The 12,462-nt window shown below is 39.9% G+C and overlaps 1 protein-coding gene, 1 non-coding gene and 2 pseudogenes across 4 annotated transcripts in view; 1 reads left to right on the forward strand and 3 right to left on the reverse strand.

Moving 5' to 3' along the window:
- Kmt2c (lysine methyltransferase 2C) overlaps positions 1 to 12,462 on the forward strand; it is a 300,385-nt gene that overhangs the window by 161,877 nt on the left and 126,046 nt on the right. The gene's annotated exons all lie outside the window — the stretch shown is intronic.
- Positions 5 to 193, reverse strand: LOC111816122 (annotated as a pseudogene).
- Positions 7,502 to 7,608, reverse strand: LOC111816161. Its single transcript, XR_002820640.1, has one exon. It is a non-coding gene; the product is annotated as a U6 spliceosomal RNA (small nuclear RNA).
- LOC111816123 lies at positions 10,306 to 10,636 on the reverse strand (annotated as a pseudogene).

Consider the following 12,462-nt stretch of genomic DNA (forward strand, 5'->3'; position numbering starts at 1 on the left):
GTATTACCACCATTCCAATGTTGTTCTGTTGCCCACTAGTTGCCATCTCCACACATTCATCTATCACAAGATTCATGAAGGGATCAAATCCTCGCAATATTCCTTGGACATGTCTGCCACCATTCAATTTCAATGATAACTTCTTGTCCATAAATTTTTTCAGCTCGGGAGGGTGAGCTTTGCTCATCTTGTCTAGTCGACTGGCTCAGGAAGCCTTTGAAAGGACCCACATTATTTTAGACCAGTGAAGGACTCAAGTTATTATAAACAAACAACAATAGGCATTACATTTTAAAATCTAGACTTGATTATCTGGCAGTCTAGGTGGAATTAACTTTAGTGACACTTACCTTTCCTATAAGCCAACTTAAGTTGTAGACATAAATTTATAATCTATATAAACTTTTCCATGGAAATATAAAAAAAAGGCTTAAAGAAAAAAAAAATTGCTGGGCTCAAACAAAACAGCTGTAGGTGTTGCAACTGGCCATTAGCACAGATTGGACAGATGATGGAAAAGCACATATAAAACAGTTGTTTCTAAACCAGAGTCTACTCAGATATATTTGGGTACAATTATTATTTTAGTAAGTGTAATAAACAAGATTACAGTAGGGAGATTCTTCACGTAGTATATCTAGAATGAGGCAAACTGTTTTATCCATCTGTTTTGCCAGAGTGGTTGGTGTTTTTTTCTCCTCAAAAGTAACTTGGGGGCCGGTGAGATAGCTTGGCAAGCTAAGCACCTGCTTTGTTAAGTGCATGTACCAGGGTTTGATCCCCAGCTCTTCTCGCCTTGCCAGCCCCACCCCCAGGGCATGCTGAGCTGGCAGTGGAGTCTGGGTGTGGTGGTGTGTCCCTATAATTCCAGCCCTGTGGAGGCTGAAAACAGGAGGATCAGTATGAGTCCACGCTACGTAGTGAGACACTGTACCAAAATACATAAATGGAAAAAAAAAGAAACTTGGGATTGTCTATTTTTTCAACAGGTGTTATGAAGTTTGTGGTCTTTCTTTGTCTTCTGTTGTCTCTCTCTGTTTGAGTTATTTTATTTTTTTATTGAGAAATAAATATAAATGAGACAGTTTCACAGCTGATTAATAGGACAGTTTTGAAAATCAATATGCTGTACATTGTTATCTTCTTAGTGATTATCCATAGCACAAGAAGCAGACAGGATATTCTGTCCAAACACTGTTAGTACACCTCTTTCTTCTCCTTGAGTTAAGCGACAGTAGCTGTAAACCTATCCTAACTATTTTGTATATATAAATACAAAATGATCTTTCCTTTGTATCTTTTTTTTTTTTTTTGTCCTGTCAGAGGTGAATATTCTATTGGCATCTAAATACTGTAGGTGTTTGAATTCAACTAAACAATCTAACACTGTCTAGCAGTCTGTAATATTAGTGGGTTATCAGTTTGAGTTTTACCTTGGAGCGGTGAATCCAGCCTTATCCTGTATCTTAATGCCAAAAGAAGTGCTTTTCTATTAGTGTTTTTTTTTTTTTTTTTTTTTTTTTTTTTAAATGGCTCTTCCATAGACTAGGTCTGAGGATCCCCAAGGCTGAAACAAGGAATTTAGCCAATCCCTTTAAAATAAATATGCAGTTTCACTGACTCTGTTATGGATAAGGACTTTTCAGGATGAGTCATTAACAGAGGCATGGAAAAGGTTCATCAGAGTAAATACAGGGCAGTGCCCAGAGAAAGGAAGCACAATACAGTTGGAACTTGGGGCCTTTTATGTGTTTGGGATGTGGAAGTCAGGACTTTCATAATCCATCATCTTGGTTTTAGTTTTAGACTTAGTCTTATGGAGAGAATTGTCTAACACTTCTCTTATGGTAGGAGATAATGGCCCACTCCTAAGAAGACAATGGTCTAATCTTAGGGAAACCACCAAAAGAGAGGTCTCTTCATGGGTGAAAGAGGACCTTTTCCAAGTAAAAGGAAATGGGCAGACACATCTTTATCTTAAAGAGAGTTGTCCAGGTATGTCGTTTGAGGAGATGGAAAAAAGTAAAGAACTGGACACATCTGAGGCTGCAGTTTCTCTTAAAGTTTTTTTTTTTTTTTTCTTTCTTATCTTCCCTTTTGAAACATAGTCTAACTCTGCAGTTCAGGTGGACCTTGAGCTCACTTTGTGACTCAGGCTGGTCTTGAACTTGAAGTGATCCTCCTGCCTCAACCTCCCAAGTGCTGGGATCCTCTACCATACCTGGCTCTTTTTAAAGTATTTTAAACATTTTTGATTTCTTTGCCTTCTTCTCTTATCCAGTTCTCATTTGTCCTCTGCTTCATCGTAGTTATTTGAGCACCAAATACATTGCATCAACCCATTAGCTTATTTCAGCATGGGGCCCCACTTTGGAGCTTTTTAGAGCTTTTTTCTAATATCTGTAGCTGACCATATGATGAAACACTACTTTAGGGTAATATGAACTTCTCTTGACTAACTTCAGTCTAACAGTGTATTTAGAGAGGACCTCTTTAATCAAAGCTGAAAGGCGATGGCTTCTCATTGACACTCCAACTAACAGACCTGATACAGGTTTGGGTGTCCCTTGTCACATACCAGCTAGAATGACCTTGAATGTGTTACTTTCACCTAGCTTCTCCCACTATGTAGGTTCTCTTGGGCCCTCTCTGACTTGGGCCAAATAATGCCACAGTCAGCAGATTATCAGAGGTGAAGCTGCACAGATTTTGTCATTGTCCTGCTTTGTACCCTTTATAGTCCTTTTCCTTTGTACTGTTATTGTGCTTCAAGAAATGAGGATGAATTAGACATCTCACCAGGTTAGATCAGAAGCTATCATTAGGGTTTGGAAACTGTCAGCAAACTTTTCAGACTCCTCAGAGAATTTACTTAGTTTCTCCTTGCACTGTTGAGTATCTGTGACTGAAAAGGGAACCACCACACAGATTGTTCCATTTGTACTTGCAGGCTCAGGTGTAGTATTCCCTTCATCTAAGTCCCTCTAGTAAGTAGACCCAGACCTAGGAGGAGTGATCTCAGGAGATGGCCTTCCTTTCCTGAGAGCACTGACCAAGCAGGTTGCTGCGGAGATAGTCTGTGAGGAGGGGGAGCTGGTAAGAGGGAGTCCTTATCAACGTCAGTCCCTGAAAGAAGATGACTTCTAGGGCTCAGATCAGGGAGAAGGTCATAAAGGCCTGAATGTAAGGACTCTCCTCTGACCATTTGTCCTACTCCTTACAGTAACTGTAATTGAAATGTGGCCTTATATTCCAGGCCACCAAGGGGAGGCCATGTCTTATTTTCCCAAATGGATACAAAAGACATTTATTACTAGACAGGCATACAAGATGATGATCTCTTTGAAGGGCCTTAGAGTGGGTCTCAGTTCCAGTGGTTAAGAAGACATCAGAGTGGAGAATAAATGAATGAGATTCTCATCTGTAGGTAGGAGTAGCAAAAATTAGCATGGGTGTTTATCCTCCGAGGGTTTAACCTGGTCAGGCTGCACTTCCCCCCAGGTGTTTAACCTAGTAGGACCTTTCCTTGGAACCCATGAGGTTGAAGTTCCTTTTAAGTCCCCCTGGGTTTTATTACCTAGCTAGGCTGAATTTTTTTTTTTTTTTTTTTTGTGGAAGCTAGGATTGAACTTAGACCCTTGCACTTGCCAGGGAAGCACTTATTCTATTGAGCCATCTCCATCTCCTTGGCTGTAGGCTGAATTCTTTAAAGCCATCAGAAATTTAGCCTGATTAGGCTGAACTCCTTGGGAATGGACACCTAAAGCCCCAAGTGAGTACCTGTGCTACTTCCTTGGATCCATTGAATTTCTTCAAGAAACACAATTCATCTTCTGGTTGAAAAGTCTGTAAGTAGGGTACCTTACTGGGTGAATATTTCTTAACCAATTAAAAGGGAATGAGACCCATCCCTAGTGAAAACTCTGCTTACTAGATTGAGCCATAAAACATTCACAAGTGGTGATACAGTTCAAAATTCAGTCACTGCCTTTTTAGACAACACTAAAGACACAGTCATTGTAATGCAAGTAAAATGAGTATAAGGATTGCAAATCAAAGCTAGCTACCAGCCACAGGATTTGGCCACTGTAGGTGGGCTTCTAAGACTCAGATTAGATGAAATGTCTAAAGCTGGCTCTGCTGCTCATTGATTTACACCAAAGCAGGGGTTGAAGGTTTGAACAGATCAGTTCATTTCTTCTCTCATGGGAAGATATTGTGTCTCTTAAGCCTGTTTTTGAGTTACCCAAAATGAACAAGTAAACAAGTGGAACACTGCTATGGGAAAAGCCTGAGGGGAGAGGGAGAATCAGAAGAGGAGAAGGAAAATTATTAAAATGTATGGAAAGGAAGCACTCCACAGCACACAGGGAATCACAAACACCCTGGTGCTAAACAAAGGGCTGCCCACATTCAGAGCAAGCTTCCAAGTGCTCCGCAGAGAAAAGCCACAGTTTGAGTGGGCCAGGTTTGTTTTTCTCAGTCCCCTGTTGCGGGCAGGAGCATTTGTCCTTTTTGGCCTTCTTCTCTTTTCTGGCAGTCTTTCCCTTTCGTGATCAGTTTTAGTTTTTACTGTGCCCGATGAGGTGCATGCTGTAGCCTCCGAGGTGATCAGTAGCAGAGTAAGCCCAGCTGAGACGCAGCTCCGGTGGTCCCACAGTCTAGTCTTCTCTACGTGGGGATCGGTCTGCCTCTCCTCTTAGAATCTATTTTCTGTCTGGAAAATAGAAGGAGTCCCAGTGCAGTGGCGGTTACATTTCTTGTTGGCTGGATTGTTTGGTTGTCGCCTTCTGCCTATGTCTCTGAAGGTCTTGGATTGCTGAGGCCTCTGTTTCTGAAGGTTTGCTGGTGTACTCCTGGCTGTGGACCAAGAATGGTCTAGGCTCTTCTGTATGACAAAACATTGCCAAGCACACACTGCATAGTATGTAGTAAGTTGCTACATTTATTGAAGATCATAGGATGGCAACGGGAACAGGGAGAATGGACTTGAAGGAAGGGGAAAGAGAAGGATCTGAGTGTGAAAGGAAGAAAAGGATCACAAGTTTGAGCTTGTGCAGTTGAGTGATTTATTGAAATCCTGTCTTAAGATAAAAAGAAAATATTTTAAAAGGGCTAGAAATGTAGCTCAGTACAAATGTTCAGGGTTCAATCTCCAGTGCTCAAAAACTAAATAAGTAGGCTCTCTCAGGGAATATTTCAGTTACAAACCTCAGATTCAAACAGGTCAAAACATGTAATGTCTTATATTTTAAATGCCTAAGTGCATTTAAAGAGTATGGCACACACTTGTGTAATCTATTTGAGGAGAAGCTGCGTATGGAAAGATCCTGTCTAGAACAAAAGGGGTGCAGAGGGACTGGGTTGTAGTTCAGTGTGAAGATTCTGGGTTCAGTCTCCAGTGTGGGGCCTGGGGTAGGGGAGTGGGTAGATGATGCCACAGGCATGATCATTCACGTGAGCCTTTCAGTAGAGAAGCCAGTCTCAATGTGATACAGAACCTAAGGTACAGTCTTTTTAGTCATGTTTTCATGACTAGGCTTTTTAAAATTACTAATATTTCTTTGTAGGGAGTACCACTTTTATTTATCCATTCACTTATGGAAGGATGTCTTGCTTCATTTATAGTTTTGTGGTGTAGAATCTGAAGTATTTGGTAGAAAATTCTGGTATCTTTGAATTTGCAGGTTTTGCATTTGTTGTCCTTTCCTTTGAGTAGTTTTTGGGTTTTAGTTTTTTTTTTTTTTTTTTAAAGCAACTCCTTGCCATTTTGGATATTGTTATGAGACTGCATTTTATTTATACCCATTTTAGCAGGCTTTTAACTGAAAGTGGGATGGGGTAAGTAGGTCCGTGTTTTTTTTTGTTTTTTTTTTTTCCTTCTTCCCAAGTATGTGTAGAAATTTAGTTTCAAAGTAGCCTCTGTTCACCAGCACTGGGTACAAGTGAGTGTGGGCTCTCCCTAGGCCTTCTGCAGCCAGCACCTTGTCTCTGATCTTTGTTGCTCTTTGCTTGACCTCCACTGATGATGGGTGGAGGAATGAATACATTTCCGTGGACAGTGTTTTGAGTCCTGATTTTCGAGGGGGAGGAGCTCTCGGTACTCCTTGAGTTCCAGGCTCTCTCCCCTGATACTGCTGAACCAAAGGTGGTTCCATTGCTCAGTATGTGTGCATCTCCTGGCTGCCCATCTACACCCATGTGCTGTCTAGAATTGTGGCACATGTAAACGGTAACCTTTTTCTGTGGTGTTTGATTTCAGTTGATAGATTGTTGATCATAGTTTACCAACGTTCTGTCTGCTAGACTGCCATTTTCCTACTCTTAACTAGAAACTGTGGGCCTTACTTGTTTGGGAATGAGTGCAACTGCAATCTGAATTATCAGTAGCTTCTGTAGCATCTCTATGTGAATCAGAAAGGAAACCGGGGGAATCGATTCTGTTCTGGGCAACAGAGGCCTTAGTTGATCTTTCTTTCTTGCTACCTTTTGTATCTTCCTTTGCTTGCCTTTATGTATCTTTTGAGAGGCTTTTTTGGATGTTCTTGGTGGAAAGATTTGGAAGTTTGCATTCATTTTTTACTTTTTCCCTTGAAAATATAGAATTCTTGACTGACAGTTTCTTCTTCCAGGATTGACATGATGTGGCAGTGTTTTCTGTCTCCTGTTGTTGCTGATGAGAAGTCAGGAGTTAATGTTATATCATTCCTGTGTATATAATGTTTTGATGTCCTCTGGCTGCTTTCAGGACTTTCTCTTTATCTTTGGTTTTCAGCAGTCTGACTATGATGTGCCTAGGTGTGGTTTTCTTTGTATTCATCCTGCTTGGGGTTTGCTGAACTTCTTGAAACTGTAAGTTGATATTTTTCATCAAATTTGTGACAAGTTTATTTTTTTTTTCTGACACATTGTATCTCTTGTGCAACTCTAGTACATGCATGTTGATATATTTGATATTGTTTCAGATTAATCGGGTTCAGCTTGTTTTCTAGTATTTTTTTACTTTCAGTTTCTTAGAATCAGTTTAATAAGTATTCATTTACTTTCAAGAGGAGTACCTATTTCTTCTACATTGAATTTGTTACAAAGCTCATTCATAAAGTTTTTAATTTCCGTATTAATTAGAGAATTTGTACTTTGTTTTATTTTGTAACTTTCATGTGTCCTATATACTTTTGGTTATGACTAGCTCTACGTTACACAAATTTTCAATAACTGCTTTAAAATCTGCTCACTTTCTTTTGAATATTTTTGTTCTTTATTATAAGTTCTTCTATTGCTATAGTTTTTTCCACCTCATTTGTGTATAATTTTAAGTTGTATACATTGATGGTAAGGTACTAGAATCTATTACTTCGTTGTAGACAATGTTTTGTTCTTTTTAAAAAAATTTTTTGGTTCTTTTTTTAAATTTTATTGAGAAACATTGCAGTGAGACAGTTTCAAAACCAATTAGTAGGACATTTTCAATAATTAATACATTGCATATTGTTGTCTCTGTGACCATATGGAACCCTTCACGAATTTGCATGTCATCTTTGCACTGGGGCTATGCTAATCTTCTCTGTATCATTCCAGTTTTAGTATATGTGCTGCCAAAGTGAGCACCAGTGTTTTGTTCTGAGAGGGATATTAAAGCTGGATTTACATTCCAAACTATATCACAATTAGGCTTAGTTTGCAACATGTGAACGTGCCAGTTCTGTGAGCTGTTCAGAGCCCCTCTAGGTATGTACATTTCATGGGAGTAACAATTGTGAGAGTTTATTCAAAATTTTGGGGCCTTTCTTCTGGAATCCCTCTTTGCAATGACTTTTTTTTTTTTTTTTTTTTTTTTTTAATTAAATGTATTTAGTACGGGGTCTAGAGGGTCTCACTAAGAAGATTGGACTCCTAGTGATCCTCCTGTTTTCAGCCTCCCAAGTGCTGGAATTACAGTCGTGTGCCACCACACACAGTCTCAATGGCCATTTTAGTGGGCCCTGGGGGCAGGGCTGGCACTTCATGAGGGGGAATCGAACTCTGTCCCTTTGTCTGCCTAAGCAGGTGCTTTAATCTGCTGAACTCTCTGACTGGCCCCGTGACTTTTTAAATCTCCGTTCTTTTTAGCATGTTGAACTTTCTGTGTTCTTATATCAGTAAGATTGAAGAAGCTTTTTATTTGAAGTCTAGCAACATTCTTTTTTTGAATGTACTGTACATTACATACGGCTTTGCTTGATAATGGCAAGTGCCACCATCAGTGTCAGCATCACACCCTGGCCTGCCTGTTTGTGTCCTTTGTGTAGTAGGATTGCAATGAGTACCATTTCTGTCTTCAGTTATGCTTGTGAGATTCAAGTTGTTGATTAGTTTTTTTACTTGCTATCATTGATACATAGAGTTCTGTTGTCAAAGTATTATAAAATAAGCATTTACTCTTTCTTTTGGGGCTTTTAATTTTTAGGTGTGTGAGTTGTATTTTATGACCTTTCTGGTATATGTCCTTTGGTAAGCATAAGACATTTTATAGGTTTCTTGTGCAAAAGTAGTTACCTTAGTTTTTATAACCTGAATGAAAGTGACTGTAAACAAGACAAAAATATTCAGAATGTTCTCACAGCTAAGTAGTGGAATGTATCTTTATTACCCTTCTTTCTGTTTCTGTTGCTCTGTGAGCTAAGGCAAGGAGCTTAACCTGTCTGCGTCTCATTTAAAAAATGAGAAATAATGATATCTACCCAAAAGGTGATTCTTAGACTTCAATCAGGTAATGCTTATTACACCCTTGGCCTGCTTGCTTGCAGGCATAACAAAAATGCTCACAAAATCCTGCATATTAATTGTGTTTCATTTCCTAACTTTGTGCTCCCTTATGAACTTCTATAAAGTATGATTGACTGTTTCTAAATTTTCTTATTTTATTAACTATAGGTTTGTTGTTATATGTCCAACATAGTTGGAAATTAATAACTCAGATAGGAGGATTATGTGATTAGATTCATTGATCTCCCTTTTGATTAATTCAGCATTGGTTAGTAGCCTTGGTCACATCAGCAGAGTCCTTTTGTTCTGTAATGTATTTTAAGGAAAGATCTTCAGGATGTTCAGGGTCTTACTACTAGATCAGACTCGTAGTGATTCTCCTGTTTTCAGCCTCCCAAGTGCTGGGAGTACAGACAGACTCCTCCACGCCCAGTCTTTGTTCTGTGATGTAACTTGGTCTCAAAACACATTTCATCAGTTTCATGAGTAGGCTGTGAAATCTGAGGGAGAATGTGCTGTGCAGGCATTGTACGATACTGCCTTCCCAAAATTGTACTGTGAAGAGTTGGGATATAATCTAGAATGTATTGTGACTTCCCGTGTTAGCAGTGAGGAGAAAAGAAATCTCATTGTTAAATATTCTCTATTTTGGTTTTGTAATGTTTACTTTGTGTGTGTGTGTGTGTGTGTGTCTGAATGCACACATTTGCACATGCATGTGCATGTGTGTTTAGCAAATGTTTCAGTCAGAAATGTATATATAGTAGGGTTCAAAGGAGAACTAATTAACTGGACCAAAACAGCAGTAGCAGTAATTTAGCCATCAAGATATGCATGACTCCTACAGCCTGCTCATACAGAATAATTTGATAGATTAATTTTTATTTCAGTAGTTTCTGTTTCACTGTCTAAAGCAAACACTCATTCTTTGCTGGGCATGGTGTGCACACCTGAAATCTCAGCACTGGGGATACTGGGAAAGGAGGACTGCTGTGACTTTGAGGACAGGCTGTGAGTTTCAGAGCAGCCTGAACTATACAGCAAGACCCTGTTTCAAAATACTAACCAACCAACCAACAAAATAAAGCAGACAGTTGTTCTTTTGAGAGAGACTCAAACACTAAATCTCATTAATAACATTTTCTAAACACAGTATTTGAGTAGGTTTGCTCTTCAGGGTGGCTAATCTCAATCTTTATTATGTTGTTTCTCACTAGTTTCAATTTTTAAATCTAGTTTTACTTAATTTTATTCTTTGATTTTAGAGTTTCACTTTTTTTTTTTTTTTTTTGGAGACGGGGTCTCCCTAGGCAGTTCAGGCTGGCCCTGTGGTCACTTTTGAAGTCCCTATGCTGGTCTCGAACTCTTAGTGATTTTCCTGTCTTATCTTTCTAAGTTCTGGGATTACAGGTGTGCGCCGGCCAGCACACCATATGGGTCAGGGATGGATTTCTGGACCTTGTACTTGCCAGGTAGGTGCTTATGCCTCTGAGCTATCTTCCCCTCTTCTTTTTTTTTTAAAGCTGTTCAGTTTTTATTGAACATGTTACAAAATGAGGTTTAATTGAAAAGACCAAAACCCATGTTGTCCTCACATTCCTCTGATTCTTCTTTCCTTGCTTCCACCTTCTCCTCCTCAGCTGGGGCAGCAGTGGAGTAGGGCACAGGGCCACCTGCAGGTGCAGTGTCCGCTGCAGGGAGACCTCCAGCCCCTACATTGCAGATGAGGCTCCGGATGTTGATGTTAGCCAGGGCCTTTGCAAACAAGCTGGGCCAAAAAGGTTCGACCAGTGGGGGCATTGATCTTATCCTCCGTCATGGTCACCTCACCTCGCAGGATAAGGGCAGAGTAGATACAGATGAGCTCAGAGAGGAGGCCATGACAGGCCATGAGGCGAGCTGCTGAGCACAGTGCTAGTCACTGGAAGAAGTGAGGGCCTCACCCCTTAGCTTCCTCGGTAGGACTGAGCACCTTGATGGCAGCTGGGGAAAAGAACCCTACCTTTCTTTCTTCTGCTTCTGCTTCTGCTTCTGCTTCTGCTGCTGCTGCTGCTGCTGCTGCTGCTGCTTCATTGTTGTCGTCTTTTTCTTCTTCTTTTTTTATATTTTAGGGAAGGGTCTACAGGGTGTTCAGGGCCTTACTACTAGATCAGACTTGTAGTGATCCACCTGTTTACAGCCTCCCAAGAGCTGGGATTACAGGTGCAGTCCACCACACCTGGTCTCACTTGCTAACTCAGCACACACCCCAGGTGCCCTGCTTGGCAGTCCTGGGGATTGAACCGCCCGGCCCCTGGGCCTTCTTGCAAGCGCTTTAAGCTGCTGAACTATTTGGCCTATCTCTTTGTTATAATTTTGTCAGTTTTTCTTAGTGTAGTATATTTTAGTGTAACACACACACACACCTCATCACACTTCCAGTTCTAGGGATTGAAACCAGGACCTTCACACAGAGCAGTAGTCCCAGCCTTTTGATTTTTTTTTTTTTTTCCTAGTTTCTTTTTTTGTTTGTTTTTGAGACATGGCATCTGTGTAGTTGAGGCTTACTTTAAACTGGCTGTGTAGCTGAGGGTAGCTTCAAACTCATGGTGACCCTCTTACCTCAGCTGTGTAAGTGCTGAGAATGCAGACGTGGACCACCACAGTGAGCTATTTATTTTGAAAGAAGCCCACACTCAATTGTGTAGGCTGGGCTGAACTTGGGATGTTGCTGCCGGGATAATAGGCATGTACTGCTAAGCCTTGACACTGTTGTAGGGACTAGAGATCAATGGAAGTGACATCAGGGCTCTATATTTTAGGTCTCTCTCCTGTTAACTAGGGATTACACTTAAGTGTGACTGCTAGTTATTAGATTACTTTATAAATTCATTTCTAGAATAATTTCTAGGGCCGGGGAGATGGCTCAGTGGAATAAGTGCTTCCTTGGCAACTTGGCAAGCGCAGAGGCCTGAGTTCAATCTCCGGTTCTGCAAAAAAAAAAAAAAAAAAAAAAAAAAGTATACAAAGTAGAATAATTTCTGTTGCTGTAATCTCCTATATTTTCCTCCTTCTAAAAGTATTCCTGTAAGTAGGTCTCTACTGTCTGGGTCAGTTTCTCCTGTCATTTTACCTTTCCTTTCTTCCCTCCTTTCCTTTTCTTTCCTTTCTCTCTGTCTCTCTCTTTCTACAGTAATGGGGATTGAACTCAGGACTCTGTGCTCTCCAGGCAAGCACTTATTCTACTGAGCTACCTCCCCGGCCCCTTCTGTTTTCTTTATTATTACATTTTATTCTAATCTCAGTGACTAGTAATAGGAAATGTTCGGAGAAAGTAATAGTTTTGAAATGTGGAAAGCTTATTTGTATCTGATAAATCTTATAGTAGCTAGTCTCAAATTATTGCTATATTTGTTATAAAACAATTACTTGTATCTGATAATTCTTGCAGTAGCTGGTCTCAAACTATTGCTATATTTGTTATAAAATAATTACTTGATAATTCAGTAAATTTTGGAGTATCCTTGGATTTCTTATTCTTGTTTCATCACAGAAGTTTTATTAAGGTCTGGATGTTGGAGGCTCTGTTTTCTTATGTATTGCAGATTTATTTTGAGGCTTTGTTTTAATGTAGTTAAAATTTGAGGGAATTCCTCAGTTTCACTCTTAAAATTGGTAATCTGAGTGCTCCCCACTTCAGTTGCCCTCCCGGTATGGTTTTGGATTGATTTAAAAAAA

This window comes from Octodon degus, unplaced genomic scaffold (assembly GCF_000260255.1).
Source record: "Octodon degus isolate 3935 unplaced genomic scaffold, OctDeg1.0 scaffold00027, whole genome shotgun sequence".
Classification (NCBI taxonomy): domain Eukaryota; kingdom Metazoa; phylum Chordata; class Mammalia; order Rodentia; family Octodontidae; genus Octodon; species Octodon degus.